This window comes from Pleurodeles waltl, unplaced genomic scaffold, assembly GCF_031143425.1.
Source record: "Pleurodeles waltl isolate 20211129_DDA unplaced genomic scaffold, aPleWal1.hap1.20221129 scaffold_107, whole genome shotgun sequence".
Taxonomy (NCBI): Eukaryota; Metazoa; Chordata; class Amphibia; order Caudata; family Salamandridae; genus Pleurodeles; species Pleurodeles waltl.
Window position 1 is genome coordinate 1,196,126 of NW_027149815.1, and position 25,846 is coordinate 1,221,971.

Sequence of the window (25,846 nt, forward strand, 5' to 3'; positions counted from 1 at the left end):
CTCAGATTTTCTCCAAATCTGTAAACTATTCCTCCACATTGCATCTTGCTCAGTTTTAAGGAGTTGGTGTCTTTGTAGATTCCCTCTTTCATATCCATGGCCACTCATTGTAGGTGAGTTTTAGCTGGTTCGGCTGCCGAAACATCTACCTTGGTACAATGAAACTGGAAGTCTTCCAAGTGCCTTCATATATTTAGTCAAGGCTTTGGAATGAATTCTGATCTGCAGGTCCTTGTTTATTTCTCTTCCAACATCCCTCAGAAATGACTATGTGGTCAATTTCATTGGAAAGCAGAAGAAGTCTACCCTTCTGTCCTAGCATTTATTTGGAGCTAGGGAAATGTTTCTCAATCAGAGGGGCACATAATGTTTTAACAAGAGAGAAAGCAGCTATGGAAAACAAAAAAGGGGAAACTCCTCCGAGCCGGATTTGAACCAGCGACCTAAGGATTTCTGTTTCTCCACTACAGTCCTCCGCTCTCCCAACTGAGCTATCGGAGGATTAGGCAGTGCAGCTTTCCATGCTGCATTAATCTTTCTTTCAATAATGGTTGCGGCGGGAGTGGGCTGGGAGTACTGCAGTCTAATCTTGAAAATCATGAATATGACCTGCAGCTTGCTCTACAAATTGCCACTTCCTAGAGTGCATTCTCAGCTACATCTTATCACCATAAAGGGGGACTGCTTACCTACCTGAATGTGCTGTGCTGGCGTGAAGGAAAGCAGGGGACCTAGAATTAGAAATCCTACAGAAAGGAGTTTTCCTGAAAGGGCATGGGGCCGAGGAATCCACAGCCCTTTGGAAGCATTTCTGGCAAAAGGATGACAGCATGGGAACATGAAGGAAAGGACAGAAAGTTAGGAGAGTCATTACTCCGTACGGAGCATGAAGAACATGCATTTTTAATGCTTCTGTGAAAGGAACTGGAAAAGCAAAACCAGTAGATTAATGGACCATTCAGAAGGGATTAGGATGAAGAAAACATTCTGTTTTTCTTAAACCTTCTGGTAAGAGTCTCTGGTTTAGAGGAAGAATTCAAATAAATGACCAAGACAGCTGTGCCCGTTTTCTATACTAAGAATGCCAAGATAAATCACCACTTTGGTTTCTTATGGAAGCAAGATTATTTTTTTCTATAAACACGGGAAATGAGATAGCCCCATTTCAAAAGGTTTTGCAAGGCGAAGAAAGTGGGGTTCTGGCACCAGCTGCATGACATCTCACTTCCTTACTCATGATGCCAGCCTAGCTATCTGTCAAAAGGCAAGATTAGCATGGCGAAAAGCTGGAGATGCCGGGGATTGAACCCGGGGCCTCATACATGCTAAGCATGCGCTCTACCACTGAGCTACATCCCCACATCCTGTAGAGGGAGACCTTGCTCCACGCATGGAAACCTGGAATTCTATTGAATGTACATTCACCACATATGACACTGGAATGGGAAGCGTCAGGTGTGGAATTCCATATGATTTACAGCTGGATTTTCTAGCACCGTTTTTTATGGAATAAGGTTGACTCTAGAATGAATAATTCCCCACACACAACAGCTAGATGCAATCGAAAAAAGCCAGAGTATTCAAGGCAACTGGTTCAGGATACATCAAAGAAGGATATGGTTGAGTGCTGTTTCCACATCTTGTGAGATGACTTAAGGTACCCCTGCTCTTTTTGCAGGACACACAGCTATGTTACATTAGCATGTACAGTGTTGAGATCTAGATGCATCTACGGCTAGGGGCGGCATGTTAATTCTGGGTTTTAGTCCATTTCATTCTCAGTTATGTGGAGGAAAAAATGGCACGATCTTTCTTAGAGAGGTGAATGGTATGCCCTGATTTCTTTTGCATGGCTAAATGTATGGGGTGTGGGTTTAAGCACTGGGAAAGAGCAGTCTTCTGACCATTATAACTGCAGACGATTTTAATCCAGCGAGGCAACCGAAGTGTATTGATATTCCAACATGAGAACAGCATTTTTTCTACCTTCCCTCTTCATGGTGTGTAGACGCATTTGTTAGCGGTTTCAAGCAGCCTTCTTAGCGCAGTAGGCAGCGCGTCAGTCTCATAATCTGAAGGTCCTGAGTTCGATCCTCAGAGAGGGCATTGCAGTGTTTCTTTTGTCAAGAGAAACATCTCAGATTTTCTCCAAATCTGTAAACTATTCCTCCACATTGCATCTTGCTCAGTTTTAAGGAGTTGGTGTCTTTGTAGATTCCCTCTTTCATATCCATGGCCACTCATTGTAGGTGAGTTTTAGCTGGTTCGGCTGCCGAAACATCTACCTTGGTACAATGAAACTGGAAGTCTTCCAAGTGCCTTCATATATTTAGTCAAGGCTTTGGAATGAATTCTGATCTGCAGGTCCTTGTTTATTTCTCTTCCAACATCCCTCAGAAATGACTATGTGGTCAATTTCATTGGAAAGCAGAAGAAGTCTACCCTTCTGTCCTAGCATTTATTTGGAGCTAGGGAAATGTTTCTCAATCAGAGGGGCACATAATGTTTTAACAAGAGAGAAAGCAGCTATGGAAAACAAAAAAGGGGAAACTCCTCCGAGCCGGATTTGAACCAGCGACCTAAGGATTTCTGTTTCTCCACTACAGTCCTCCGCTCTCCCAACTGAGCTATCGGAGGATTAGGCAGTACAGCTTTCCATGCTGCATTCATCTTTCTTTCAATAATGGTTGCGGCGGGAGTGGGGTGGGAGTACTGCAGTCTAATCTTGAAAATCATGAATATGACCTGCAGCTTGCTCTACAAATTGCCACTTCCTAGAGTGCATTCTCAGCTACATCTTATCACCATAAAGGGGGACTGCTTACCTACCTGAATGTGCTGTGCTGGCGTGAAGGAAAGCAGGGGACCTAGAATTAGAAATCCTACAGAAAGGAGTTTTCCTGAAAGGGCATGGGGCCGAGGAATCCACAGCCCTTTGGAAGCATTTCTGGCAAAAGGATGACAGCATGGGAACATGAAGGAAAGGACAGAAAGTTAGGAGAGTCATTACTCCGTACGGAGCATGAAGAACATGCATTTTTAATGCTTCTGTGAAAGGAACTGGAAAAGCAAAACCAGTAGATTAATGGACCATTCAGAAGGGATTAGGATGAAGAAAACATTCTGTTTTTCTTAAACCTTCTGGTAAGAGTCTCTGGTTTAGAGGAAGAATTCAAATAAATGACCAAGACAGCTGTGCCCGTTTTCTATACTAAGAATGCCAAGATAAATCACCACTTTGGTTTCTTATGGAAGCAAGATTATTTTTTTCTATAAACACGGGAAATGAGATAGCCCCATTTCAAAAGGTTTTGCAAGGCGAAGAAAGTGGGGTTCTGGCACCAGCTGCATGACATCTCACTTCCTTACTCATGATGCCAGCCTAGCTATCTGTCAAAAGGCAAGATTAGCATGGCGAAAAGCTGGAGATGCCGGGGATTGAACCCAGGGCCTCATACATGCTAAGCATGCGCTCTACCACTGAGCTACATCCCCACATCCTGTAGAGGGAGACCTTGCTCCACGCATGGAAACCTGGAATTCTATTGAATGTACATTCACCACATATGACACTGGAATGGGAAGCGTCAGGTGTGGAATTCCATATGATTTACAGCTGGATTTTCTAGCACCGTTTTTTATGGAATAAGGTTGACTCTAGAATGAATAATTCCCCACACACAACAGCTAGATGCAATCGAAAAAAGCCAGAGTATTCAAGGCAACTGGTTCAGGATACATCAAAGAAGGATATGGTTGAGTGCTGTTTCCACATCTTGTGAGATGACTTAAGGTACCCCTGCTCTTTTTGCAGGACACACAGCTATGTTACATTAGCATGTACAGTGTTGAGATCTAGATGCATCTACGGCTAGGGGCGGCATGTTAATTCTGGGTTTTAGTCCATTTCATTCTCAGTTATGTGGAGGAAAAAATGGCACGATCTTTCTTAGAGAGGTGAATGGTATGCCCTGATTTCTTTTGCATGGCTAAATGTTTGGGGTGTGGGTTTAAGCACTGGGAAAGAGCAGTCTTCTGACCATTATAACTGCAGACGATTTTAATCCAGCGAGGCAATCGAAGTGTATTGATATTCCAACATGAGAACAGCATTTTTGCTACCTTCCCTCTTCATGGTGTGTAGACGCATTTGTTAGCGGTTTCAAGCAGCCTTCTTAGCGCAGTAGGCAGCGCGTCAGTCTCATAATCTGAATGTCCTGAGTTCCATCCTCAGAGAGGGCATTGCAGTGTTTCTTTTGTCAAGAGAAACATCTCAGATTTTCTCCAAATCTGTAAACTATTCCTCCACATTGCATCTTGCTCAGTTTTAAGGAGTTGGTGTCTTTGTAGATTCCCTCTTTCATATCCATGGCCACTCATTGTAGGTGAGTTTTAGCTGGTTCGGCTGCCGAAACATCTACCTTGGTACAATGAAACTGGAAGTCTTCCAAGTGCCTTCATATATTTAGTCAAGGCTTTGGAATGAATTCTGATCTGCAGGTCCTTGTTTATTTCTCTTCCAACATCCCTCAGAAATGACTATGTGGTCAATTTCATTGGAAAGCAGAAGAAGTCTACCCTTCTGTCCTAGCATTTATTTGGAGCTAGGGAAATGTTTCTCAATCAGAGGGGCACATAATGTTTTAACAAGAGAGAAAGCAGCTATGGAAAACAAAAAAGGGGAAACTCCTCCGAGCCGGATTTGAACCAGCGACCTAAGGATTTCTGTTTCTCCACTACAGTCCTCCGCTCTCCCAACTGAGCTATCGGAGGATTAGGCAGTGCAGCTTTCCATGCTGCATTCATCTTTCTTTCAATAATGGTTGCGGCGGGAGTGGGCTGGGAGTACTGCAGTCTAATCTTGAAAATCATGAATATGACCTGCAGCTTGCTCTACAAATTGCCACTTCCTAGAGTGCATTCTCAGCTACATCTTATCACCATAAAGGGGGACTGCTTACCTACCTGAATGTGCTGTGCTGGCGTGAAGGAAAGCAGGGGACCTAGAATTAGAAATCCTACAGAAAGGAGTTTTCCTGAAAGGGCATGGGGCCGAGGAATCCACAGCCCTTTGGAAGCATTTCTGGCAAAAGGATGACAGCATGGGAACATGAAGGAAAGGACAGAAAGTTAGGAGAGTCATTACTCCGTACGGAGCATGAAGAACATGCATTTTTAATGCTTCTGTGAAAGGAACTGGAAAAGCAAAACCAGTAGATTAATGGACCATTCAGAAGGGATTAGGATGAAGAAAACATTCTGTTTTTCTTAAACCTTCTGGTAAGAGTCTCTGGTTTAGAGGAAGAATTCAAATAAATGACCAAGACAGCTGTGCCCGTTTTCTATACTAAGAATGCCAAGATAAATCACCACTTTGGTTTCTTATGGAAGCAAGATTATTTTTTTCTATAAACACGGGAAATGAGATAGCCCCATTTCAAAAGGTTTTGCAAGGCGAAGAAAGTGGGGTTCTGGCACCAGCTGCATGACATCTCACTTCCTTACTCATGATGCCAGCCTAGCTATCTGTCAAAAGGCAAGATTAGCATGGCGAAAAGCTGGAGATGCCGGGGATTGAACCCGGGGCCTCATACATGCTAAGCATGCGCTCTACCACTGAGCTACATCCCCACATCCTGTAGAGGGAGACCTTGCTCCACGCATGGAAACCTGGAATTCTATTGAATGTACATTCACCACATATGACACTGGAATGGGAAGCGTCAGGTGTGGAATTCCATATGATTTACAGCTGGATTTTCTAGCACCGTTTTTTATGGAATAAGGTTGACTCTAGAATGAATAATTCCCCACACACAACAGCTAGATGCAATCGAAAAAAGCCAGAGTATTCAAGGCAACTGGTTCAGGATACATCAAAGAAGGATATGGTTGAGTGCTGTTTCCACATCTTGTGAGATGACTTAAGGTACCCCTGCTCTTTTTGCAGGACACACAGCTATGTTACATTAGCATGTACAGTGTTGAGATCTAGATGCATCTACGGCTAGGGGCGGCATGTTAATTCTGGGTTTTAGTCCATTTCATTCTCAGTTATGTGGAGGAAAAAATGGCACGATCTTTCTTAGAGAGGTGAATGGTATGCCCTGATTTCTTTTGCATGGCTAAATGTATGGGGTGTGGGTTTAAGCACTGGGAAAGAGCAGTCTTCTGACCATTATAACTGCAGACGATTTTAATCCAGCGAGGCAACCGAAGTGTATTGATATTCCAACATGAGAACAGCATTTTTGCTACCTTCCCTCTTCATGGTGTGTAGACGCATTTGTTAGCGGTTTCAAGCAGCCTTCTTAGCGCAGTAGGCAGCGCGTCAGTCTCATAATCTGAAGGTCCTGAGTTCGATCCTCAGAGAGGGCATTGCAGTGTTTCTTTTGTCAAGAGAAACATCTCAGATTTTCTCCAAATCTGTAAACTATTCCTCCACATTGCATCTTGCTCAGTTTTAAGGAGTTGGTGTCTTTGTAGATTCCCTCTTTCATATCCATGGCCACTCATTGTAGGTGAGTTTTAGCTGGTTCGGCTGCCGAAACATCTACCTTGGTACAATGAAACTGGAAGTCTTCCAAGTGCCTTCATATATTTAGTCAAGGCTTTGGAATGAATTCTGATCTGCAGGTCCTTGTTTATTTCTCTTCCAACATCCCTCAGAAATGACTATGTGGTCAATTTCATTGGAAAGCAGAAGAAGTCTACCCTTCTGTCCTAGCATTTATTTGGAGCTAGGGAAATGTTTCTCAATCAGAGGGGCACATAATGTTTTAACAAGAGAGAAAGCAGCTATGGAAAACAAAAAAGGGGAAACTCCTCCGAGCCGGATTTGAACCAGCGACCTAAGGATTTCTGTTTCTCCACTACAGTCCTCCGCTCTCCCAACTGAGCTATCGGAGGATTAGGCAGTACAGCTTTCCATGCTGCATTCATCTTTCTTTCAATAATGGTTGCGGCGGGAGTGGGGTGGGAGTACTGCAGTCTAATCTTGAAAATCATGAATATGACCTGCAGCTTGCTCTACAAATTGCCACTTCCTAGAGTGCATTCTCAGCTACATCTTATCACCATAAAGGGGGACTGCTTACCTACCTGAATGTGCTGTGCTGGCGTGAAGGAAAGCAGGGGACCTAGAATTAGAAATCCTACAGAAAGGAGTTTTCCTGAAAGGGCATGGGGCCGAGGAATCCACAGCCCTTTGGAAGCATTTCTGGCAAAAGGATGACAGCATGGGAACATGAAGGAAAGGACAGAAAGTTAGGAGAGTCATTACTCCGTACGGAGCATGAAGAACATGCATTTTTAATGCTTCTGTGAAAGGAACTGGAAAAGCAAAACCAGTAGATTAATGGACCATTCAGAAGGGATTAGGATGAAGAAAACATTCTGTTTTTCTTAAACCTTCTGGTAAGAGTCTCTGGTTTAGAGGAAGAATTCAAATAAATGACCAAGACAGCTGTGCCCGTTTTCTATACTAAGAATGCCAAGATAAATCACCACTTTGGTTTCTTATGGAAGCAAGATTATTTTTTTCTATAAACACGGGAAATGAGATAGCCCCATTTCAAAAGGTTTTGCAAGGCGAAGAAAGTGGGGTTCTGGCACCAGCTGCATGACATCTCACTTCCTTACTCATGATGCCAGCCTAGCTATCTGTCAAAAGGCAAGATTAGCATGGCGAAAAGCTGGAGATGCCGGGGATTGAACCCAGGGCCTCATACATGCTAAGCATGCGCTCTACCACTGAGCTACATCCCCACATCCTGTAGAGGGAGACCTTGCTCCACGCATGGAAACCTGGAATTCTATTGAATGTACATTCACCACATATGACACTGGAATGGGAAGCGTCAGGTGTGGAATTCCATATGATTTACAGCTGGATTTTCTAGCACCGTTTTTTATGGAATAAGGTTGACTCTAGAATGAATAATTCCCCACACACAACAGCTAGATGCAATCGAAAAAAGCCAGAGTATTCAAGGCAACTGGTTCAGGATACATCAAAGAAGGATATGGTTGAGTGCTGTTTCCACATCTTGTGAGATGACTTAAGGTACCCCTGCTCTTTTTGCAGGACACACAGCTATGTTACATTAGCATGTACAGTGTTGAGATCTAGATGCATCTACGGCTAGGGGCGGCATGTTAATTCTGGGTTTTAGTCCATTTCATTCTCAGTTATGTGGAGGAAAAAATGGCACGATCTTTCTTAGAGAGGTGAATGGTATGCCCTGATTTCTTTTGCATGGCTAAATGTTTGGGGTGTGGGTTTAAGCACTGGGAAAGAGCAGTCTTCTGACCATTATAACTGCAGACGATTTTAATCCAGCGAGGCAATCGAAGTGTATTGATATTCCAACATGAGAACAGCATTTTTGCTACCTTCCCTCTTCATGGTGTGTAGACGCATTTGTTAGCGGTTTCAAGCAGCCTTCTTAGCGCAGTAGGCAGCGCGTCAGTCTCATAATCTGAATGTCCTGAGTTCCATCCTCAGAGAGGGCATTGCAGTGTTTCTTTTGTCAAGAGAAACATCTCAGATTTTCTCCAAATCTGTAAACTATTCCTCCACATTGCATCTTGCTCAGTTTTAAGGAGTTGGTGTCTTTGTAGATTCCCTCTTTCATATCCATGGCCACTCATTGTAGGTGAGTTTTAGCTGGTTCGGCTGCCGAAACATCTACCTTGGTACAATGAAACTGGAAGTCTTCCAAGTGCCTTCATATATTTAGTCAAGGCTTTGGAATGAATTCTGATCTGCAGGTCCTTGTTTATTTCTCTTCCAACATCCCTCAGAAATGACTATGTGGTCAATTTCATTGGAAAGCAGAAGAAGTCTACCCTTCTGTCCTAGCATTTATTTGGAGCTAGGGAAATGTTTCTCAATCAGAGGGGCACATAATGTTTTAACAAGAGAGAAAGCAGCTATGGAAAACAAAAAAGGGGAAACTCCTCCGAGCCGGATTTGAACCAGCGACCTAAGGATTTCTGTTTCTCCACTACAGTCCTCCGCTCTCCCAACTGAGCTATCGGAGGATTAGGCAGTGCAGCTTTCCATGCTGCATTCATCTTTCTTTCAATAATGGTTGCGGCGGGAGTGGGCTGGGAGTACTGCAGTCTAATCTTGAAAATCATGAATATGACCTGCAGCTTGCTCTACAAATTGCCACTTCCTAGAGTGCATTCTCAGCTACATCTTATCACCATAAAGGGGGACTGCTTACCTACCTGAATGTGCTGTGCTGGCGTGAAGGAAAGCAGGGGACCTAGAATTAGAAATCCTACAGAAAGGAGTTTTCCTGAAAGGGCATGGGGCCGAGGAATCCACAGCCCTTTGGAAGCATTTCTGGCAAAAGGATGACAGCATGGGAACATGAAGGAAAGGACAGAAAGTTAGGAGAGTCATTACTCCGTACGGAGCATGAAGAACATGCATTTTTAATGCTTCTGTGAAAGGAACTGGAAAAGCAAAACCAGTAGATTAATGGACCATTCAGAAGGGATTAGGATGAAGAAAACATTCTGTTTTTCTTAAACCTTCTGGTAAGAGTCTCTGGTTTAGAGGAAGAATTCAAATAAATGACCAAGACAGCTGTGCCCGTTTTCTATACTAAGAATGCCAAGATAAATCACCACTTTGGTTTCTTATGGAAGCAAGATTATTTTTTTCTATAAACACGGGAAATGAGATAGCCCCATTTCAAAAGGTTTTGCAAGGCGAAGAAAGTGGGGTTCTGGCACCAGCTGCATGACATCTCACTTCCTTACTCATGATGCCAGCCTAGCTATCTGTCAAAAGGCAAGATTAGCATGGCGAAAAGCTGGAGATGCCGGGGATTGAACCCGGGGCCTCATACATGCTAAGCATGCGCTCTACCACTGAGCTACATCCCCACATCCTGTAGAGGGAGACCTTGCTCCACGCATGGAAACCTGGAATTCTATTGAATGTACATTCACCACATATGACACTGGAATGGGAAGCGTCAGGTGTGGAATTCCATATGATTTACAGCTGGATTTTCTAGCACCGTTTTTTATGGAATAAGGTTGACTCTAGAATGAATAATTCCCCACACACAACAGCTAGATGCAATCGAAAAAAGCCAGAGTATTCAAGGCAACTGGTTCAGGATACATCAAAGAAGGATATGGTTGAGTGCTGTTTCCACATCTTGTGAGATGACTTAAGGTACCCCTGCTCTTTTTGCAGGACACACAGCTATGTTACATTAGCATGTACAGTGTTGAGATCTAGATGCATCTACGGCTAGGGGCGGCATGTTAATTCTGGGTTTTAGTCCATTTCATTCTCAGTTATGTGGAGGAAAAAATGGCACGATCTTTCTTAGAGAGGTGAATGGTATGCCCTGATTTCTTTTGCATGGCTAAATGTATGGGGTGTGGGTTTAAGCACTGGGAAAGAGCAGTCTTCTGACCATTATAACTGCAGACGATTTTAATCCAGCGAGGCAACCGAAGTGTATTGATATTCCAACATGAGAACAGCATTTTTGCTACCTTCCCTCTTCATGGTGTGTAGACGCATTTGTTAGCGGTTTCAAGCAGCCTTCTTAGCGCAGTAGGCAGCGCGTCAGTCTCATAATCTGAAGGTCCTGAGTTCGATCCTCAGAGAGGGCATTGCAGTGTTTCTTTTGTCAAGAGAAACATCTCAGATTTTCTCCAAATCTGTAAACTATTCCTCCACATTGCATCTTGCTCAGTTTTAAGGAGTTGGTGTCTTTGTAGATTCCCTCTTTCATATCCATGGCCACTCATTGTAGGTGAGTTTTAGCTGGTTCGGCTGCCGAAACATCTACCTTGGTACAATGAAACTGGAAGTCTTCCAAGTGCCTTCATATATTTAGTCAAGGCTTTGGAATGAATTCTGATCTGCAGGTCCTTGTTTATTTCTCTTCCAACATCCCTCAGAAATGACTATGTGGTCAATTTCATTGGAAAGCAGAAGAAGTCTACCCTTCTGTCCTAGCATTTATTTGGAGCTAGGGAAATGTTTCTCAATCAGAGGGGCACATAATGTTTTAACAAGAGAGAAAGCAGCTATGGAAAACAAAAAAGGGGAAACTCCTCCGAGCCGGATTTGAACCAGCGACCTAAGGATTTCTGTTTCTCCACTACAGTCCTCCGCTCTCCCAACTGAGCTATCGGAGGATTAGGCAGTACAGCTTTCCATGCTGCATTCATCTTTCTTTCAATAATGGTTGCGGCGGGAGTGGGGTGGGAGTACTGCAGTCTAATCTTGAAAATCATGAATATGACCTGCAGCTTGCTCTACAAATTGCCACTTCCTAGAGTGCATTCTCAGCTACATCTTATCACCATAAAGGGGGACTGCTTACCTACCTGAATGTGCTGTGCTGGCGTGAAGGAAAGCAGGGGACCTAGAATTAGAAATCCTACAGAAAGGAGTTTTCCTGAAAGGGCATGGGGCCGAGGAATCCACAGCCCTTTGGAAGCATTTCTGGCAAAAGGATGACAGCATGGGAACATGAAGGAAAGGACAGAAAGTTAGGAGAGTCATTACTCCGTACGGAGCATGAAGAACATGCATTTTTAATGCTTCTGTGAAAGGAACTGGAAAAGCAAAACCAGTAGATTAATGGACCATTCAGAAGGGATTAGGATGAAGAAAACATTCTGTTTTTCTTAAACCTTCTGGTAAGAGTCTCTGGTTTAGAGGAAGAATTCAAATAAATGACCAAGACAGCTGTGCCCGTTTTCTATACTAAGAATGCCAAGATAAATCACCACTTTGGTTTCTTAAGGAAGCAAGATTATTTTTTTCTAGAAACACGGGAAATGAGATAGCCCCATTTCAAAAGGTTTTGCAAGGCGAAGAAAGTGGGGTTCTGGCACCAGCTGCATGACATCTCACTTCCTTACTCATGATGCCAGCCTAGCTATCTGTCAAAAGGCAAGATTAGCATGGCGAAAAGCTGGAGATGCCGGGGATTGAACCCGGGGCCTCATACATGCTAAGCATGCGCTCTACCACTGAGCTACATCCCCACATCCTGTAGAGGGAGACCTTGCTCCACGCATGGAAACCTGGAATTCTATTGAATGTACATTCACCACATATGACACTGGAATGGGAAGCGTCAGGTGTGGAATTCCATATGATTTACAGCTGGATTTTCTAGCACCGTTTTTTATGGAATAAGGTTGACTCTAGAATGAATAATTCCCCACACACAACAGCTAGATGCAATCGAAAAAAGCCAGAGTATTCAAGGCAACTGGTTCAGGATACATCAAAGAAGGATATGGTTGAGTGCTGTTTCCACATCTTGTGAGATGACTTAAGGTACCCCTGCTCTTTTTGCAGGACACACAGCTATGTTACATTAGCATGTACAGTGTTGAGATCTAGATGCATCTACGGCTAGGGGCGGCATGTTAATTCTGGGTTTTAGTCCATTTCATTCTCAGTTATGTGGAGGAAAAAATGGCACGATCTTTCTTAGAGAGGTGAATGGTATGCCCTGATTTCTTTTGCATGGCTAAATGTATGGGGTGTGGGTTTAAGCACTGGGAAAGAGCAGTCTTCTGACCATTATAACTGCAGACGATTTTAATCCAGGGAGGCAACCGAAGTGTATTGATATTCCAACATGAGAACAGCATTTTTGCTACCTTCCCTCTTCATGGTGTGTAGACGCATTTGTTAGCGGTTTCAAGCAGCCTTCTTAGCGCAGTAGGCAGCGCGTCAGTCTCATAATCTGAAGGTCCTGAGTTCGATCCTCAGAGAGGGCATTGCAGTGTTTCTTTTGTCAAGAGAAACATCTCAGATTTTCTCCAAATCTGTAAACTATTCCTCCACATTGCATCTTGCTCAGTTTTAAGGAGTTGGTGTCTTTGTAGATTCCCTCTTTCATATCCATGGCCACTCATTGTAGGTGAGTTTTAGCTGGTTCGGCTGCCGAAACATCTACCTTGGTACAATGAAACTGGAAGTCTTCCAAGTGCCTTCATATATTTAGTCAAGGCTTTGGAATGAATTCTGATCTGCAGGTCCTTGTTTATTTCTCTTCCAACATCCCTCAGAAATGACTATGTGGTCAATTTCATTGGAAAGCAGAAGAAGTCTACCCTTCTGTCCTAGCATTTATTTGGAGCTAGGGAAATGTTTCTCAATCAGAGGGGCACATAATGTTTTAACAAGAGAGAAAGCAGCTATGGAAAACAAAAAAGGGGAAACTCCTCCGAGCCGGATTTGAACCAGCGACCTAAGGATTTCTGTTTCTCCACTACAGTCCTCCGCTCTCCCAACTGAGCTATCGGAGGATTAGGCAGTACAGCTTTCCATGCTGCATTCATCTTTCTTTCAATAATGGTTGCGGCGGGAGTGGGGTGGGAGTACTGCAGTCTAATCTTGAAAATCATGAATATGACCTGCAGCTTGCTCTACAAATTGCCACTTCCTAGAGTGCATTCTCAGCTACATCTTATCACCATAAAGGGGGACTGCTTACCTACCTGAATGTGCTGTGCTGGCGTGAAGGAAAGCAGGGGACCTAGAATTAGAAATCCTACAGAAAGGAGTTTTCCTGAAAGGGCATGGGGCCGAGGAATCCACAGCCCTTTGGAAGCATTTCTGGCAAAAGGATGACAGCATGGGAACATGAAGGAAAGGACAGAAAGTTAGGAGAGTCATTACTCCGTACGGAGCATGAAGAACATGCATTTTTAATGCTTCTGTGAAAGGAACTGGAAAAGCAAAACCAGTAGATTAATGGACCATTCAGAAGGGATTAGGATGAAGAAAACATTCTGTTTTTCTTAAACCTTCTGGTAAGAGTCTCTGGTTTAGAGGAAGAATTCAAATAAATGACCAAGACAGCTGTGCCCGTTTTCTATACTAAGAATGCCAAGATAAATCACCACTTTGGTTTCTTATGGAAGCAAGATTATTTTTTTCTATAAACACGGGAAATGAGATAGCCCCATTTCAAAAGGTTTTGCAAGGCGAAGAAAGTGGGGTTCTGGCACCAGCTGCATGACATCTCACTTCCTTACTCATGATGCCAGCCTAGCTATCTGTCAAAAGGCAAGATTAGCATGGCGAAAAGCTGGAGATGCCGGGGATTGAACCCGGGGCCTCATACATGCTAAGCATGCGCTCTACCACTGAGCTACATCCCCACATCCTGTAGAGGGAGACCTTGCTCCACGCATGGAAACCTGGAATTCTATTGAATGTACATTCACCACATATGACACTGGAATGGGAAGCGTCAGGTGTGGAATTCCATATGATTTACAGCTGGATTTTCTAGCACCGTTTTTTATGGAATAAGGTTGACTCTAGAATGAATAATTCCCCACACACAACAGCTAGATGCAATCGAAAAAAGCCAGAGTATTCAAGGCAACTGGTTCAGGATACATCAAAGAAGGATATGGTTGAGTGCTGTTTCCACATCTTGTGAGATGACTTAAGGTACCCCTGCTCTTTTTGCAGGACACACAGCTATGTTACATTAGCATGTACAGTGTTGAGATCTAGATGCATCTACGGCTAGGGGCGGCATGTTAATTCTGGGTTTTAGTCCATTTCATTCTCAGTTATGTGGAGGAAAAAATGGCACGATCTTTCTTAGAGAGGTGAATGGTATGCCCTGATTTCTTTTGCATGGCTAAATGTATGGGGTGTGGGTTTAAGCACTGGGAAAGAGCAGTCTTCTGACCATTATAACTGCAGACGATTTTAATCCAGGGAGGCAACCGAAGTGTATTGATATTCCAACATGAGAACAGCATTTTTGCTACCTTCCCTCTTCATGGTGTGTAGACGCATTTGTTAGCGGTTTCAAGCAGCCTTCTTAGCGCAGTAGGCAGCGCGTCAGTCTCATAATCTGAAGGTCCTGAGTTCGATCCTCAGAGAGGGCATTGCAGTGTTTCTTTTGTCAAGAGAAACATCTCAGATTTTCTCCAAATCTGTAAACTATTCCTCCACATTGCATCTTGCTCAGTTTTAAGGAGTTGGTGTCTTTGTAGATTCCCTCTTTCATATCCATGGCCACTCATTGTAGGTGAGTTTTAGCTGGTTCGGCTGCCGAAACATCTACCTTGGTACAATGAAACTGGAAGTCTTCCAAGTGCCTTCATATATTTAGTCAAGGCTTTGGAATGAATTCTGATCTGCAGGTCCTTGTTTATTTCTCTTCCAACATCCCTCAGAAATGACTATGTGGTCAATTTCATTGGAAAGCAGAAGAAGTCTACCCTTCTGTCCTAGCATTTATTTGGAGCTAGGGAAATGTTTCTCAATCAGAGGGGCACATAATGTTTTAACAAGAGAGAAAGCAGCTATGGAAAACAAAAAAGGGGAAACTCCTCCGAGCCGGATTTGAACCAGCGACCTAAGGATTTCTGTTTCTCCACTACAGTCCTCCGCTCTCCCAACTGAGCTATCGGAGGATTAGGCAGTACAGCTTTCCATGCTGCATTCATCTTTCTTTCAATAATGGTTGCGGCGGGAGTGGGGTGGGAGTACTGCAGTCTAATCTTGAAAATCATGAATATGACCTGCAGCTTGCTCTACAAATTGCCACTTCCTAGAGTGCATTCTCAGCTACATCTTATCACCATAAAGGGGGACTGCTTACCTACCTGAATGTGCTGTGCTGGCGTGAAGGAAAGCAGGGGACCTAGAATTAGAAATCCTACAGAAAGGAGTTTTCCTGAAAGGGCATGGGGCCGAGGAATCCACAGCCCTTTGGAAGCATTTCTGGCAAAAGGATGACAGCATGGGAACATGAAGGAAAGGACAGAAAGTTAGGAGAGTCATTACTCCGTACGGAGCATGAAGAACATGCATTTTTAATGCTTCTGTGAAAGGAACTGGAAAAGCAAAACCAGTAGATTAATGGACCATTCAGAAGGGATTAGGATGAAGAAAACATTCTGTTTTTCTTAAACCTTCTGGTAAGAGTCTCTGGTTTAGAGGAAGAATTCAAATAAATGACCAAGACAGCTGTGCCCGTTTTCTATACTAAGAATGCCAAGATAAATCACCACTTTGGTTTCTTATGGAAGCAAGATTATTTTTTTCTATAAACACGGGAAATGAGATAGCCCCATTTCAAAAGGTTTTGCAAGGCGAAGAAAGTGGGGTTCTGGCACCAGCTGCATGACATCTCACTTCCTTACTCATGATGCCAGCCTAGCTATCTGTCAAAAGGCAAGATTAGCATGGCGAAAAGCTGGAGATGCCGGGGATTGAACCCGGGGCCTCATACATGCTAAGCATGCGCTCTACCACTGAGCTACATCCCCACATCCTGTAGAGGGAGACCTTGCTCCACGCATGGAAACCTGGAATTCTATTGAATGTACATTCACCACATATGACACTGGAATGGGAAGCGTCAGGTGTGGAATTCCATATGATTTACAGCTGGATTTTCTAGCACCGTTTTTTATGGAATAAGGTTGACTCTAGAATGAATAATTCCCCACACACAACAGCTAGATGCAATCGAAAAAAGCCAGAGTATTCAAGGCAACTGGTTCAGGATACATCAAAGAAGGATATGGTTGAGTGCTGTTTCCACATCTTGTGAGATGACTTAAGGTACCCCTGCTCTTTTTGCAGGACACACAGCTATGTTACATTAGCATGTAAAGTGTTGAGATCTAGATGCATCTACGGCTAGGGGCGGCATGTTAATTCTGGGTTTTAGTCCATTTCATTCTCAGTTATGTGGAGGAAAAAATGGCACGATCTTTCTTAGAGAGGTGAATGGTATGCCCTGATTTCTTTTGCATGGCTAAATGTATGGGGTGTGGGTTTAAGCACTGGGAAAGAGCAGTCTTCTGACCATTATAACTGCAGACGATTTTAATCCAGCGAGGCAACCGAAGTGTATTGATATTCCAACATGAGAACAGCATTTTTGCTACCTTCCCTCTTCATGGTGTGTAGACGCATTTGTTAGCGGTTTCAAGCAGCCTTCTTAGCGCAGTAGGCAGCGCGTCAGTCTCATAATCTGAAGGTCCTGAGTTCGATCCTCAGAGAGGGCATTGCAGTGTTTCTTTTGTCAAGAGAAACATCTCAGATTTTCTCCAAATCTGTAAACTATTCCTCCACATTGCATCTTGCTCAGTTTTAAGGAGTTGGTGTCTTTGTAGATTCCCTCTTTCATATCCATGGCCACTCATTGTAGGTGAGTTTTAGCTGGTTCGGCTGCCGAAACATCTACCTTGGTACAATGAAACTGGAAGTCTTCCAAGTGCCTTCATATATTTAGTCAAGGCTTTGGAATGAATTCTGATCTGCAGGTCCTTGTTTATTTCTCTTCCAACATCCCTCAGAAATGACTATGTGGTCAATTTCATTGGAAAGCAGAAGAAGTCTACCCTTCTGTCCTAGCATTTATTTGGAGCTAGGGAAATGTTTCTCAATCAGAGGGGCACATAATGTTTTAACAAGAGAGAAAGCAGCTATGGAAAACAAAAAAGGGGAAACTCCTCCGAGCCGGATTTGAACCAGCGACCTAAGGATTTCTGTTTCTCCACTACAGTCCTCCGCTCTCCCAACTGAGCTATCGGAGGATTAGGCAGTACAGCTTTCCATGCTGCATTCATCTTTCTTTCAATAATGGTTGCGGCGGGAGTGGGGTGGGAGTACTGCAGTCTAATCTTGAAAATCATGAATATGACCTGCAGCTTGCTCTACAAATTGCCACTTCCTAGAGTGCATTCTCAGCTACATCTTATCACCATAAAGGGGGACTGCTTACCTACCTGAATGTGCTGTGCTGGCGTGAAGGAAAGCAGGGGACCTAGAATTAGAAATCCTACAGAAAGGAGTTTTCCTGAAAGGGCATGGGGCCGAGGAATCCACAGCCCTTTGGAAGCATTTCTGGCAAAAGGATGACAGCATGGGAACATGAAGGAAAGGACAGAAAGTTAGGAGAGTCATTACTCCGTACGGAGCATGAAGAACATGCATTTTTAATGCTTCTGTGAAAGGAACTGGAAAAGCAAAACCAGTAGATTAATGGACCATTCAGAAGGGATTAGGATGAAGAAAACATTCTGTTTTTCTTAAACCTTCTGGTAAGAGTCTCTGGTTTAGAGGAAGAATTCAAATAAATGACCAAGACAGCTGTGCCCGTTTTCTATACTAAGAATGCCAAGATAAATCACCACTTTGGTTTCTTATGGAAGCAAGATTATTTTTTTCTATAAACACGGGAAATGAGATAGCCCCATTTCAAAAGGTTTTGCAAGGCGAAGAAAGTGGGGTTCTGGCACCAGCTGCATGACATCTCACTTCCTTACTCATGATGCCAGCCTAGCTATCTGTCAAAAGGCAAGATTAGCATGGCGAAAAGCTGGAGATGCCGGGGATTGAACCCGGGGCCTCATACATGCTAAGCATGCGCTCTACCACTGAGCTACATCCCCACATCCTGTAGAGGGAGACCTTGCTCCACGCATGGAAACCTGGAATTCTATTGAATGTACATTCACCACATATGACACTGGAATGGGAAGCGTCAGGTGTGGAATTCCATATGATTTACAGCTGGATTTTCTAGCACCGTTTTTTATGGAATAAGGTTGACTCTAGAATGAATAATTCCCCACACACAACAGCTAGATGCAATCGAAAAAAGCCAGAGTATTCAAGGCAACTGGTTCAGGATACATCAAAGAAGGATATGGTTGAGTGCTGTTTCCACATCTTGTGAGATGACTTAAGGTACCCCTGCTCTTTTTGCAGGACACACAGCTATGTTACATTAGCATGTAAAGTGTTGAGATCTAGATGCATCTACGGCTAGGGGCGGCATGTTAATTCTGGGTTTTAGTCCATTTCATTCTCAGTTATGTGGAGGAAAAAATGGCACGATCTTTCTTAGAGAGGTGAATGGTATGCCCTGATTTCTTTTGCATGGCTAAATGTATGGGGTGTGGGTTTAAGCACTGGGAAAGAGCAGTCTTCTGACCATTATAACTGCAGACGATTTTAATCCAGCGAGGCAACCGAAGTGTATTGATATTCCAACATGAGAACAGCATTTTTGCTACCTTCCCTCTTCATGGTGTGTAGACGCATTTGTTAGCGGTTTCAAGCAGCCTTCTTAGCGCAGTAGGCAGCGCGTCAGTCTCATAATCTGAAGGTCCTGAGTTCGATCCTCAGAGAGGGCATTGCAGTGTTTCTTTTGTCAAGAGAAACATCTCAGATTTTCTCCAAATCTGTAAACTATTCCTCCACATTGCATCTTGCTCAGTTTTAAGGAGTTGGTGTCTTTGTAGATTCCCTCTTTCATATCCATGGCCACTCATTGTAGGTGAGTTTTAGCTGGTTCGGCTGCCGAAACATCTACCTTGGTACAATGAAACTGGAAGTCTTCCAAGTGCCTTCATATATTTAGTCAAGGCTTTGGAATGAATTCTGATCTGCAGGTCCTTGTTTATTTCTCTTCCAACATCCCTCAGAAATGACTATGTGGTCAATTTCATTGGAAAGCAGAAGAAGTCTACCCTTCTGTCCTAGCATTTATTTGGAGCTAGGGAAATGTTTCTCAATCAGAGGGGCACATAATGTTTTAACAAGAGAGAAAGCAGCTATGGAAAACAAAAAAGGGGAAACTCCTCCGAGCCGGATTTGAACCAGCGACCTAAGGATTTCTGTTTCTCCACTACAGTCCTCCGCTCTCCCAACTGAGCTATCGGAGGATTAGGCAGTACAGCTTTCCATGCTGCATTCATCTTTCTTTCAATAATGGTTGCGGCGGGAGTGGGGTGGGAGTACTGCAGTCTAATCTTGAAAATCATGAATATGACCTGCAGCTTGCTCTACAAATTGCCACTTCCTAGAGTGCATTCTCAGCTACATCTTATCACCATAAAGGGGGACTGCTTACCTACCTGAATGTGCTGTGCTGGCGTGAAGGAAAGCAGGGGACCTAGAATTAGAAATCCTACAGAAAGGAGTTTTCCTGAAAGGGCATGGGGCCGAGGAATCCACAGCCCTTTGGAAGCATTTCTGGCAAAAGGATGACAGCATGGGAACATGAAGGAAAGGACAGAAAGTTAGGAGAGTCATTACTCCGTACGGAGCATGAAGAACATGCATTTTTAATGCTTCTGTGAAAGGAACTGGAAAAGCAAAACCAGTAGATTAATGGACCATTCAGAAGGGATTAGGATGAAGAAAACATTCTGTTTTTCTTAAACCTTCTGGTAAGAGTCTCTGGTTTAGAGGAAGAATTCAAATAAATGACCAAGACAGCTGTGCCCGTTTTCTATACTAAGAATGCCAAGATAAATCACCACTTTGGTTTCTTATGGAAGCAAGATTATTTTTTTCTATAAACACGGGAAATGAGATAGCCCCATTTCAAAAGGTTTTGCAAGGCGAAGAAAGTGGGGTTCTGGCACCAGCTGCATGACATCTCACTTCCTTACTCATGATGCCAGCCTAGCTATCTGTCAAAAGGCAAGATTAGCATGGCGAAAAGCTGGAGATGCCCGGGATTGAACCCGGGGCCTCATACATGCTAAGCATGCGCTCTACCACTGAGCTACATCCCCACATCCTGTAGAGGGAGACCTTGCTCCACGCATGGAAACCTGGAATTCTATTGAATGTACATTCACCACATATGACACTGGAATGGGAAGCGTCAGGTGTGGAATTCCATATGATTTACAGCTGGATTTTCTAGCACCGTTTTTTATGGAATAAGGTTGACTCTAGAATGAATAATTCCACACACACAACAGCTAGATGCAATCGAAAAAAGCCAGAGTATTCAAGGCAACTGGTTCAGGATACATCAAAGAAGGATATGGTTGAGTGCTGTTTCCACATCTTGTGAGATGACTTAAGGTACCCCTGCTCTTTTTGCAGGACACACAGCTATGTTACATTAGCATGTAAAGTGTTGAGATCTAGATGCATCTACGGCTAGGGGCGGCATGTTAATTCTGGGTTTTAGTCCATTTCATTCTCAGTTATGTGGAGGAAAAAATGGCACGATCTTTCTTAGAGAGGTGAATGGTATGCCCTGATTTCTTTTGCATGGCTAAATGTATGGGGTGTGGGTTTAAGCACTGGGAAAGAGCAGTCTTCTGACCATTATAACTGCAGACGATTTTAATCCAGCGAGGCAACCGAAGTGTATTGATATTCCAACATGAGAACAGCATTTTTGCTACCTTCCCTCTTCATGGTGTGTAGACGCATTTGTTAGCGGTTTCAAGCAGCCTTCTTAGCGCAGTAGGCAGCGCGTCAGTCTCATAATCTGAAGGTCCTGAGTTCGATCCTCAGAGAGGGCATTGCAGTGTTTCTTTTGTCAAGAGAAACATCTCAGATTTTCTCCAAATCTGTAAACTATTCCTCCACATTGCATCTTGCTCAGTTTTAAGGAGTTGGTGTCTTTGTAGATTCCCTCTTTCATATCCATGGCCACTCATTGTAGGTGAGTTTTAGCTGGTTCGGCTGCCGAAACATCTACCTTGGTACAATGAAACTGGAAGTCTTCCAAGTGCCTTCATATATTTAGTCAAGGCTTTGGAATGAATTCTGATCTGCAGGTCCTTGTTTATTTCTCTTCCAACATCCCTCAGAAATGACTATGTGGTCAATTTCATTGGAAAGCAGAAGAAGTCTACCCTTCTGTCCTAGCATTTATTTGGAGCTAGGGAAATGTTTCTCAATCAGAGGGGCACATAATGTTTTAACAAGAGAGAAAGCAGCTATGGAAAACAAAAAAGGGGAAACTCCTCCGAGCCGGATTTGAACCAGCGACCTAAGGATTTCTGTTTCTCCACTACAGTCCTCTGCTCTCCCAACTGAGCTATCGGAGGATTAGGCAGTACAGCTTTCCATGCTGCATTCATCTTTCTTTCAATAATGGTTGCGGCGGGAGTGGGGTGGGAGTACTGCAGTCTAATCTTGAAAATCATGAATATGACCTGCAGCTTGCTCTACAAATTGCCACTTCCTAGAGTGCATTCTCAGCTACATCTTATCACCATAAAGGGGGACTGCTTACCTACCTGAATGTGCTGTGCTGGCGTGAAGGAAAGCAGGGGACCTAGAATTAGAAATCCTACAGAAAGGAGTTTTCCTGAAAGGGCATGGGGCCGAGGAATCCACAGCCCTTTGGAAGCATTTCTGGCAAAAGGATGACAGCATGGGAACATGAAGGAAAGGACAGAAAGTTAGGAGAGTCATTACTCCGTACGGAGCATGAAGAACATGCATTTTTAATGCTTCTGTGAAAGGAACTGGAAAAGCAAAACCAGTAGATTAATGGACCATTCAGAAGGGATTAGGATGAAGAAAACATTCTGTTTTTCTTAAACCTTCTGGTAAGAGTCTCTGGTTTAGAGGAAGAATTCAAATAAATGACCAAGACAGCTGTGCCCGTTTTCTATACTAAGAATGCCAAGATAAATCACCACTTTGGTTTCTTATGGAAGCAAGATTATTTTTTTCTATAAACACGGGAAATGAGATAGCCCCATTTCAAAAGGTTTTGCAAGGCGAAGAAAGTGGGGTTCTGGCACCAGCTGCATGACATCTCACTTCCTTACTCATGATGCCAGCCTAGCTATCTGTCAAAAGGCAAGATTAGCATGGCGAAAAGCTGGAGATGCCGGGGATTGAACCCGGGGCCTCATACATGCTAAGCATGCGCTCTACCACTGAGCTACATCCCCACATCCTGTAGAGGGAGACCTTGCTCCACGCATGGAAACCTGGAATTCTATTGAATGTACATTCACCACATATGACACTGGAATGGGAAGCGTCAGGTGTGGAATTCCATATGATTTACAGCTGGATTTTCTAGCACCGTTTTTTATGGAATAAGGTTGACTCTAGAATGAATAATTCCCCACACACAACAGCTAGATGCAATCGAAAAAAGCCAGAGTATTCAAGGCAACTGGTTCAGGATACATCAAAGAAGGATATGGTTGAGTGCTGTTTCCACATCTTGTGAGATGACTTAAGGTACCCCTGCTCTTTTTGCAGGACACACAGCTATGTTACATTAGCATGTACAGTGTTGAGATCTAGATGCATCTACGGCTAGGGGCGGCATGTTAATTCTGGGTTTTAGTCCATTTCATTCTCAGTTATGTGGAGGAAAAAATGGCACGATCTTTCTTAGAGAGGTGAATGGTATGCCCTGATTTCTTTTGCATGGCTAAATGTATGGGGTGTGGGTTTAAGCACTGGGAAAGAGCAGTCTTCTGACCATTATAACTGCAGACGATTTTAATCCAGGGAGGCAACCGAAGTGTATTGATATTCCAACATGAGAACAGCATTTTTGCTACCTTCCCTCTTCATGGTGTGTAGACGCATTTGTTAGCGGTTTCAAGCAGCCTTCTTAGCGCAGTAGGCAGCGCGTCAGTCTCATAATCTGAAGGTCCTGAGTTCGATCCTCAGAGAGGGCATTGCAGTGTTTCTTTTGTCAAGAGAAACATCTCAGATTTTCTCCAAATCTGTAAACTATTCCTCCACATTGCATCTTGCTCAGTTTTAAGGAGTTGGTGTCTTTGTAGATTCCCTCTTTCATATCCATGGCCACTCATTGTAGGTGAGTTTTAGCTGGTTCGGCTGCCGAAACATCTACCTTGGTACAATGAAACTGGAAGTCTTCCAAGTGCCTTCATATATTTAGTCAAGGCTTTGGAATGAATTCTGATCTGCAGGTCCTTGTTTATTTCTCTTCCAACATCCCTCAGAAATGACTATGTGGTCAATTTCATTGGAAAGCAGAAGAAGTCTACCCTTCTGTCCTAGCATTTATTTGGAGCTATGGAAATGTTTCTCAATCAGAGGGGCACATAATGTTTTAACAAGAGAGAAAGCAGCTATGGAAAACAAAAAAGGGGAAACTCCTCCGAGCCGGATTTGAACCAGCGACCTAAGGATTTCTGTTTCTCCACTACAGTCCTCCGCTCTCCCAACTGAGCTATCGGAGGATTAGGCAGTACAGCTTTCCATGCTGCATTCATCTTTCTTTCAATAATGGTTGCGGCGGGAGTGGGGTGGGAGTACTGCAGTCTAATCTTGAAAATCATGAATATGACCTGCAGCTTGCTCTACAAATTGCCACTTCCTAGAGTGCATTCTCAGCTACATCTTATCACCATAAAGGGGGACTGCTTACCTACCTGAATGTGCTGTGCTGGCGTGAAGGAAAGCAGGGGACCTAGAATTAGAAATCCTACAGAAAGGAGTTTTCCTGAAAGGGCATGGGGCCGAGGAATCCACAGCCCTTTGGAAGCATTTCTGGCAAAAGGATGACAGCATGGGAACATGAAGGAAAGGACAGAAAGTTAGGAGAGTCATTACTCCGTACGGAGCATGAAGAACATGCATTTTTAATGCTTCTGTGAAAGGAACTGGAAAAGCAAAACCAGTAGATTAATGGACCATTCAGAAGGGATTAGGATGAAGAAAACATTCTGTTTTTCTTAAACCTTCTGGTAAGAGTCTCTGGTTTAGAGGAAGAATTCAAATAAATGACCAAGACAGCTGTGCCCGTTTTCTATACTAAGAATGCCAAGATAAATCACCACTTTGGTTTCTTATGGAAGCAAGATTATTTTTTTCTATAAACACGGGAAATGAGATAGCCCCATTTCAAAAGGTTTTGCAAGGCGAAGAAAGTGGGGTTCTGGCACCAGCTGCATGACATCTCACTTCCTTACTCATGATGCCAGCCTAGCTATCTGTCAAAAGGCAAGATTAGCATGGCGAAAAGCTGGAGATGCCGGGGATTGAACCCGGGGCCTCATACATGCTAAGCATGCGCTCTACCACTGAGCTACATCCCCACATCCTGTAGAGGGAGACCTTGCTCCACGCATGGAAACCTGGAATTCTATTGAATGTACATTCACCACATATGACACTGGAATGGGAAGCGTCAGGTGTGGAATTCCATATGATTTACAGCTGGATTTTCTAGCACCGTTTTTTATGGAATAAGGTTGACTCTAGAATGAATAATTCCCCACACACAACAGCTAGATGCAATCGAAAAAAGCCAGAGTATTCAAGGCAACTGGTTCAGGATACATCAAAGAAGGATATGGTTGAGTGCTGTTTCCACATCTTGTGAGATGACTTAAGGTACCCCTGCTCTTTTTGCAGGACACACAGCTATGTTACATTAGCATGTACAGTGTTGAGATCTAGATGCATCTACGGCTAGGGGCGGCATGTTAATTCTGGGTTTTAGTCCATTTCATTCTCAGTTATGTGGAGGAAAAAATGGCACGATCTTTCTTAGAGAGGTGAATGGTATGCCCTGATTTCTTTTGCATGGCTAAATGTATGGGGTGTGGGTTTAAGCACTGGGAAAGAGCAGTCTTCTGACCATTATAACTGCAGACGATTTTAATCCAGCGAGGCAACCGAAGTGTATTGATATTCCAACATGAGAACAGCATTTTTGCTACCTTCCCTCTTCATGGTGTGTAGACGCATTTGTTAGCGGTTTCAAGCAGCCTTCTTAGCGCAGTAGGCAGCGCGTCAGTCTCATAATCTGAAGGTCCTGAGTTCGATCCTCAGAGAGGGCATTGCAGTGTTTCTTTTGTCAAGAGAAACATCTCAGATTTTCTCCAAATCTGTAAACTATTCCTCCACATTGCATCTTGCTCAGTTTTAAGGAGTTGGTGTCTTTGTAGATTCCCTCTTTCATATCCATGGCCACTCATTGTAGGTGAGTTTTAGCTGGTTCGGCTGCCGAAACATCTACCTTGGTACAATGAAACTGGAAGTCTTCCAAGTGCCTTCATATATTTAGTCAAGGCTTTGGAATGA

At 43.5% G+C, this 25,846-nt stretch overlaps 32 non-coding genes across 32 annotated transcripts; 10 read left to right on the forward strand and 22 right to left on the reverse strand.

The window, feature by feature from the left end:
- Positions 1-415: 415 nt before the first annotated feature.
- TRNAY-GUA (transfer RNA tyrosine (anticodon GUA)) lies at positions 416-501 on the reverse strand. The gene is given in 2 exon segments: positions 416-451; positions 465-501. It is a non-coding gene; the product is annotated as a tRNA-Tyr (tRNA).
- A 786-nt stretch (positions 502-1,287) lies between these two features.
- On the reverse strand, positions 1,288-1,359 carry TRNAA-AGC (transfer RNA alanine (anticodon AGC)). Its single transcript has one exon. It is a non-coding gene; the product is annotated as a tRNA-Ala (tRNA).
- A 674-nt stretch (positions 1,360-2,033) lies between these two features.
- TRNAM-CAU (transfer RNA methionine (anticodon CAU)) lies at positions 2,034-2,106 on the forward strand. Its single transcript has one exon. It is a non-coding gene; the product is annotated as a tRNA-Met (tRNA).
- Positions 2,107-2,551: 445 nt separating this feature from the next.
- Positions 2,552-2,637, reverse strand: TRNAY-GUA (transfer RNA tyrosine (anticodon GUA)). The gene is given in 2 exon segments: positions 2,552-2,587; positions 2,601-2,637. It is a non-coding gene; the product is annotated as a tRNA-Tyr (tRNA).
- A 786-nt stretch (positions 2,638-3,423) lies between these two features.
- On the reverse strand, positions 3,424-3,495 carry TRNAA-AGC (transfer RNA alanine (anticodon AGC)). The gene has a single exon. It is a non-coding gene; the product is annotated as a tRNA-Ala (tRNA).
- Positions 3,496-4,687: 1,192 nt separating this feature from the next.
- Positions 4,688-4,773, reverse strand: TRNAY-GUA (transfer RNA tyrosine (anticodon GUA)). Its single transcript is given in 2 exon segments — positions 4,688-4,723; positions 4,737-4,773. It is a non-coding gene; the product is annotated as a tRNA-Tyr (tRNA).
- Positions 4,774-5,559: 786 nt separating this feature from the next.
- Positions 5,560-5,631, reverse strand: TRNAA-AGC (transfer RNA alanine (anticodon AGC)). The gene has a single exon. It is a non-coding gene; the product is annotated as a tRNA-Ala (tRNA).
- Positions 5,632-6,305: 674 nt separating this feature from the next.
- Positions 6,306-6,378, forward strand: TRNAM-CAU (transfer RNA methionine (anticodon CAU)). The gene has a single exon. It is a non-coding gene; the product is annotated as a tRNA-Met (tRNA).
- Positions 6,379-6,823: 445 nt separating this feature from the next.
- TRNAY-GUA (transfer RNA tyrosine (anticodon GUA)) lies at positions 6,824-6,909 on the reverse strand. The gene is given in 2 exon segments: positions 6,824-6,859; positions 6,873-6,909. It is a non-coding gene; the product is annotated as a tRNA-Tyr (tRNA).
- A 786-nt stretch (positions 6,910-7,695) lies between these two features.
- TRNAA-AGC (transfer RNA alanine (anticodon AGC)) lies at positions 7,696-7,767 on the reverse strand. The gene has a single exon. It is a non-coding gene; the product is annotated as a tRNA-Ala (tRNA).
- Positions 7,768-8,959: 1,192 nt separating this feature from the next.
- TRNAY-GUA (transfer RNA tyrosine (anticodon GUA)) lies at positions 8,960-9,045 on the reverse strand. The gene is given in 2 exon segments: positions 8,960-8,995; positions 9,009-9,045. It is a non-coding gene; the product is annotated as a tRNA-Tyr (tRNA).
- A 786-nt stretch (positions 9,046-9,831) lies between these two features.
- TRNAA-AGC (transfer RNA alanine (anticodon AGC)) lies at positions 9,832-9,903 on the reverse strand. Its single transcript has one exon. It is a non-coding gene; the product is annotated as a tRNA-Ala (tRNA).
- Positions 9,904-10,577: 674 nt separating this feature from the next.
- On the forward strand, positions 10,578-10,650 carry TRNAM-CAU (transfer RNA methionine (anticodon CAU)). The gene has a single exon. It is a non-coding gene; the product is annotated as a tRNA-Met (tRNA).
- A 445-nt stretch (positions 10,651-11,095) lies between these two features.
- Positions 11,096-11,181, reverse strand: TRNAY-GUA (transfer RNA tyrosine (anticodon GUA)). Its single transcript is given in 2 exon segments — positions 11,096-11,131; positions 11,145-11,181. It is a non-coding gene; the product is annotated as a tRNA-Tyr (tRNA).
- Positions 11,182-11,967: 786 nt separating this feature from the next.
- Positions 11,968-12,039, reverse strand: TRNAA-AGC (transfer RNA alanine (anticodon AGC)). Its single transcript has one exon. It is a non-coding gene; the product is annotated as a tRNA-Ala (tRNA).
- Positions 12,040-12,713: 674 nt separating this feature from the next.
- On the forward strand, positions 12,714-12,786 carry TRNAM-CAU (transfer RNA methionine (anticodon CAU)). The gene has a single exon. It is a non-coding gene; the product is annotated as a tRNA-Met (tRNA).
- A 445-nt stretch (positions 12,787-13,231) lies between these two features.
- TRNAY-GUA (transfer RNA tyrosine (anticodon GUA)) lies at positions 13,232-13,317 on the reverse strand. Its single transcript is given in 2 exon segments — positions 13,232-13,267; positions 13,281-13,317. It is a non-coding gene; the product is annotated as a tRNA-Tyr (tRNA).
- A 786-nt stretch (positions 13,318-14,103) lies between these two features.
- TRNAA-AGC (transfer RNA alanine (anticodon AGC)) lies at positions 14,104-14,175 on the reverse strand. The gene has a single exon. It is a non-coding gene; the product is annotated as a tRNA-Ala (tRNA).
- Positions 14,176-14,849: 674 nt separating this feature from the next.
- Positions 14,850-14,922, forward strand: TRNAM-CAU (transfer RNA methionine (anticodon CAU)). The gene has a single exon. It is a non-coding gene; the product is annotated as a tRNA-Met (tRNA).
- A 445-nt stretch (positions 14,923-15,367) lies between these two features.
- Positions 15,368-15,453, reverse strand: TRNAY-GUA (transfer RNA tyrosine (anticodon GUA)). Its single transcript is given in 2 exon segments — positions 15,368-15,403; positions 15,417-15,453. It is a non-coding gene; the product is annotated as a tRNA-Tyr (tRNA).
- Positions 15,454-16,239: 786 nt separating this feature from the next.
- Positions 16,240-16,311, reverse strand: TRNAA-AGC (transfer RNA alanine (anticodon AGC)). Its single transcript has one exon. It is a non-coding gene; the product is annotated as a tRNA-Ala (tRNA).
- A 674-nt stretch (positions 16,312-16,985) lies between these two features.
- On the forward strand, positions 16,986-17,058 carry TRNAM-CAU (transfer RNA methionine (anticodon CAU)). Its single transcript has one exon. It is a non-coding gene; the product is annotated as a tRNA-Met (tRNA).
- A 445-nt stretch (positions 17,059-17,503) lies between these two features.
- On the reverse strand, positions 17,504-17,589 carry TRNAY-GUA (transfer RNA tyrosine (anticodon GUA)). The gene is given in 2 exon segments: positions 17,504-17,539; positions 17,553-17,589. It is a non-coding gene; the product is annotated as a tRNA-Tyr (tRNA).
- A 786-nt stretch (positions 17,590-18,375) lies between these two features.
- On the reverse strand, positions 18,376-18,447 carry TRNAA-AGC (transfer RNA alanine (anticodon AGC)). The gene has a single exon. It is a non-coding gene; the product is annotated as a tRNA-Ala (tRNA).
- A 674-nt stretch (positions 18,448-19,121) lies between these two features.
- Positions 19,122-19,194, forward strand: TRNAM-CAU (transfer RNA methionine (anticodon CAU)). The gene has a single exon. It is a non-coding gene; the product is annotated as a tRNA-Met (tRNA).
- Positions 19,195-19,639: 445 nt separating this feature from the next.
- TRNAY-GUA (transfer RNA tyrosine (anticodon GUA)) lies at positions 19,640-19,725 on the reverse strand. Its single transcript is given in 2 exon segments — positions 19,640-19,675; positions 19,689-19,725. It is a non-coding gene; the product is annotated as a tRNA-Tyr (tRNA).
- A 1,532-nt stretch (positions 19,726-21,257) lies between these two features.
- Positions 21,258-21,330, forward strand: TRNAM-CAU (transfer RNA methionine (anticodon CAU)). Its single transcript has one exon. It is a non-coding gene; the product is annotated as a tRNA-Met (tRNA).
- Positions 21,331-22,647: 1,317 nt separating this feature from the next.
- TRNAA-AGC (transfer RNA alanine (anticodon AGC)) lies at positions 22,648-22,719 on the reverse strand. Its single transcript has one exon. It is a non-coding gene; the product is annotated as a tRNA-Ala (tRNA).
- A 674-nt stretch (positions 22,720-23,393) lies between these two features.
- Positions 23,394-23,466, forward strand: TRNAM-CAU (transfer RNA methionine (anticodon CAU)). Its single transcript has one exon. It is a non-coding gene; the product is annotated as a tRNA-Met (tRNA).
- A 445-nt stretch (positions 23,467-23,911) lies between these two features.
- TRNAY-GUA (transfer RNA tyrosine (anticodon GUA)) lies at positions 23,912-23,997 on the reverse strand. Its single transcript is given in 2 exon segments — positions 23,912-23,947; positions 23,961-23,997. It is a non-coding gene; the product is annotated as a tRNA-Tyr (tRNA).
- Positions 23,998-24,783: 786 nt separating this feature from the next.
- Positions 24,784-24,855, reverse strand: TRNAA-AGC (transfer RNA alanine (anticodon AGC)). The gene has a single exon. It is a non-coding gene; the product is annotated as a tRNA-Ala (tRNA).
- Positions 24,856-25,529: 674 nt separating this feature from the next.
- Positions 25,530-25,602, forward strand: TRNAM-CAU (transfer RNA methionine (anticodon CAU)). The gene has a single exon. It is a non-coding gene; the product is annotated as a tRNA-Met (tRNA).
- The last annotated feature ends 244 nt before the right edge of the window (positions 25,603-25,846 follow it).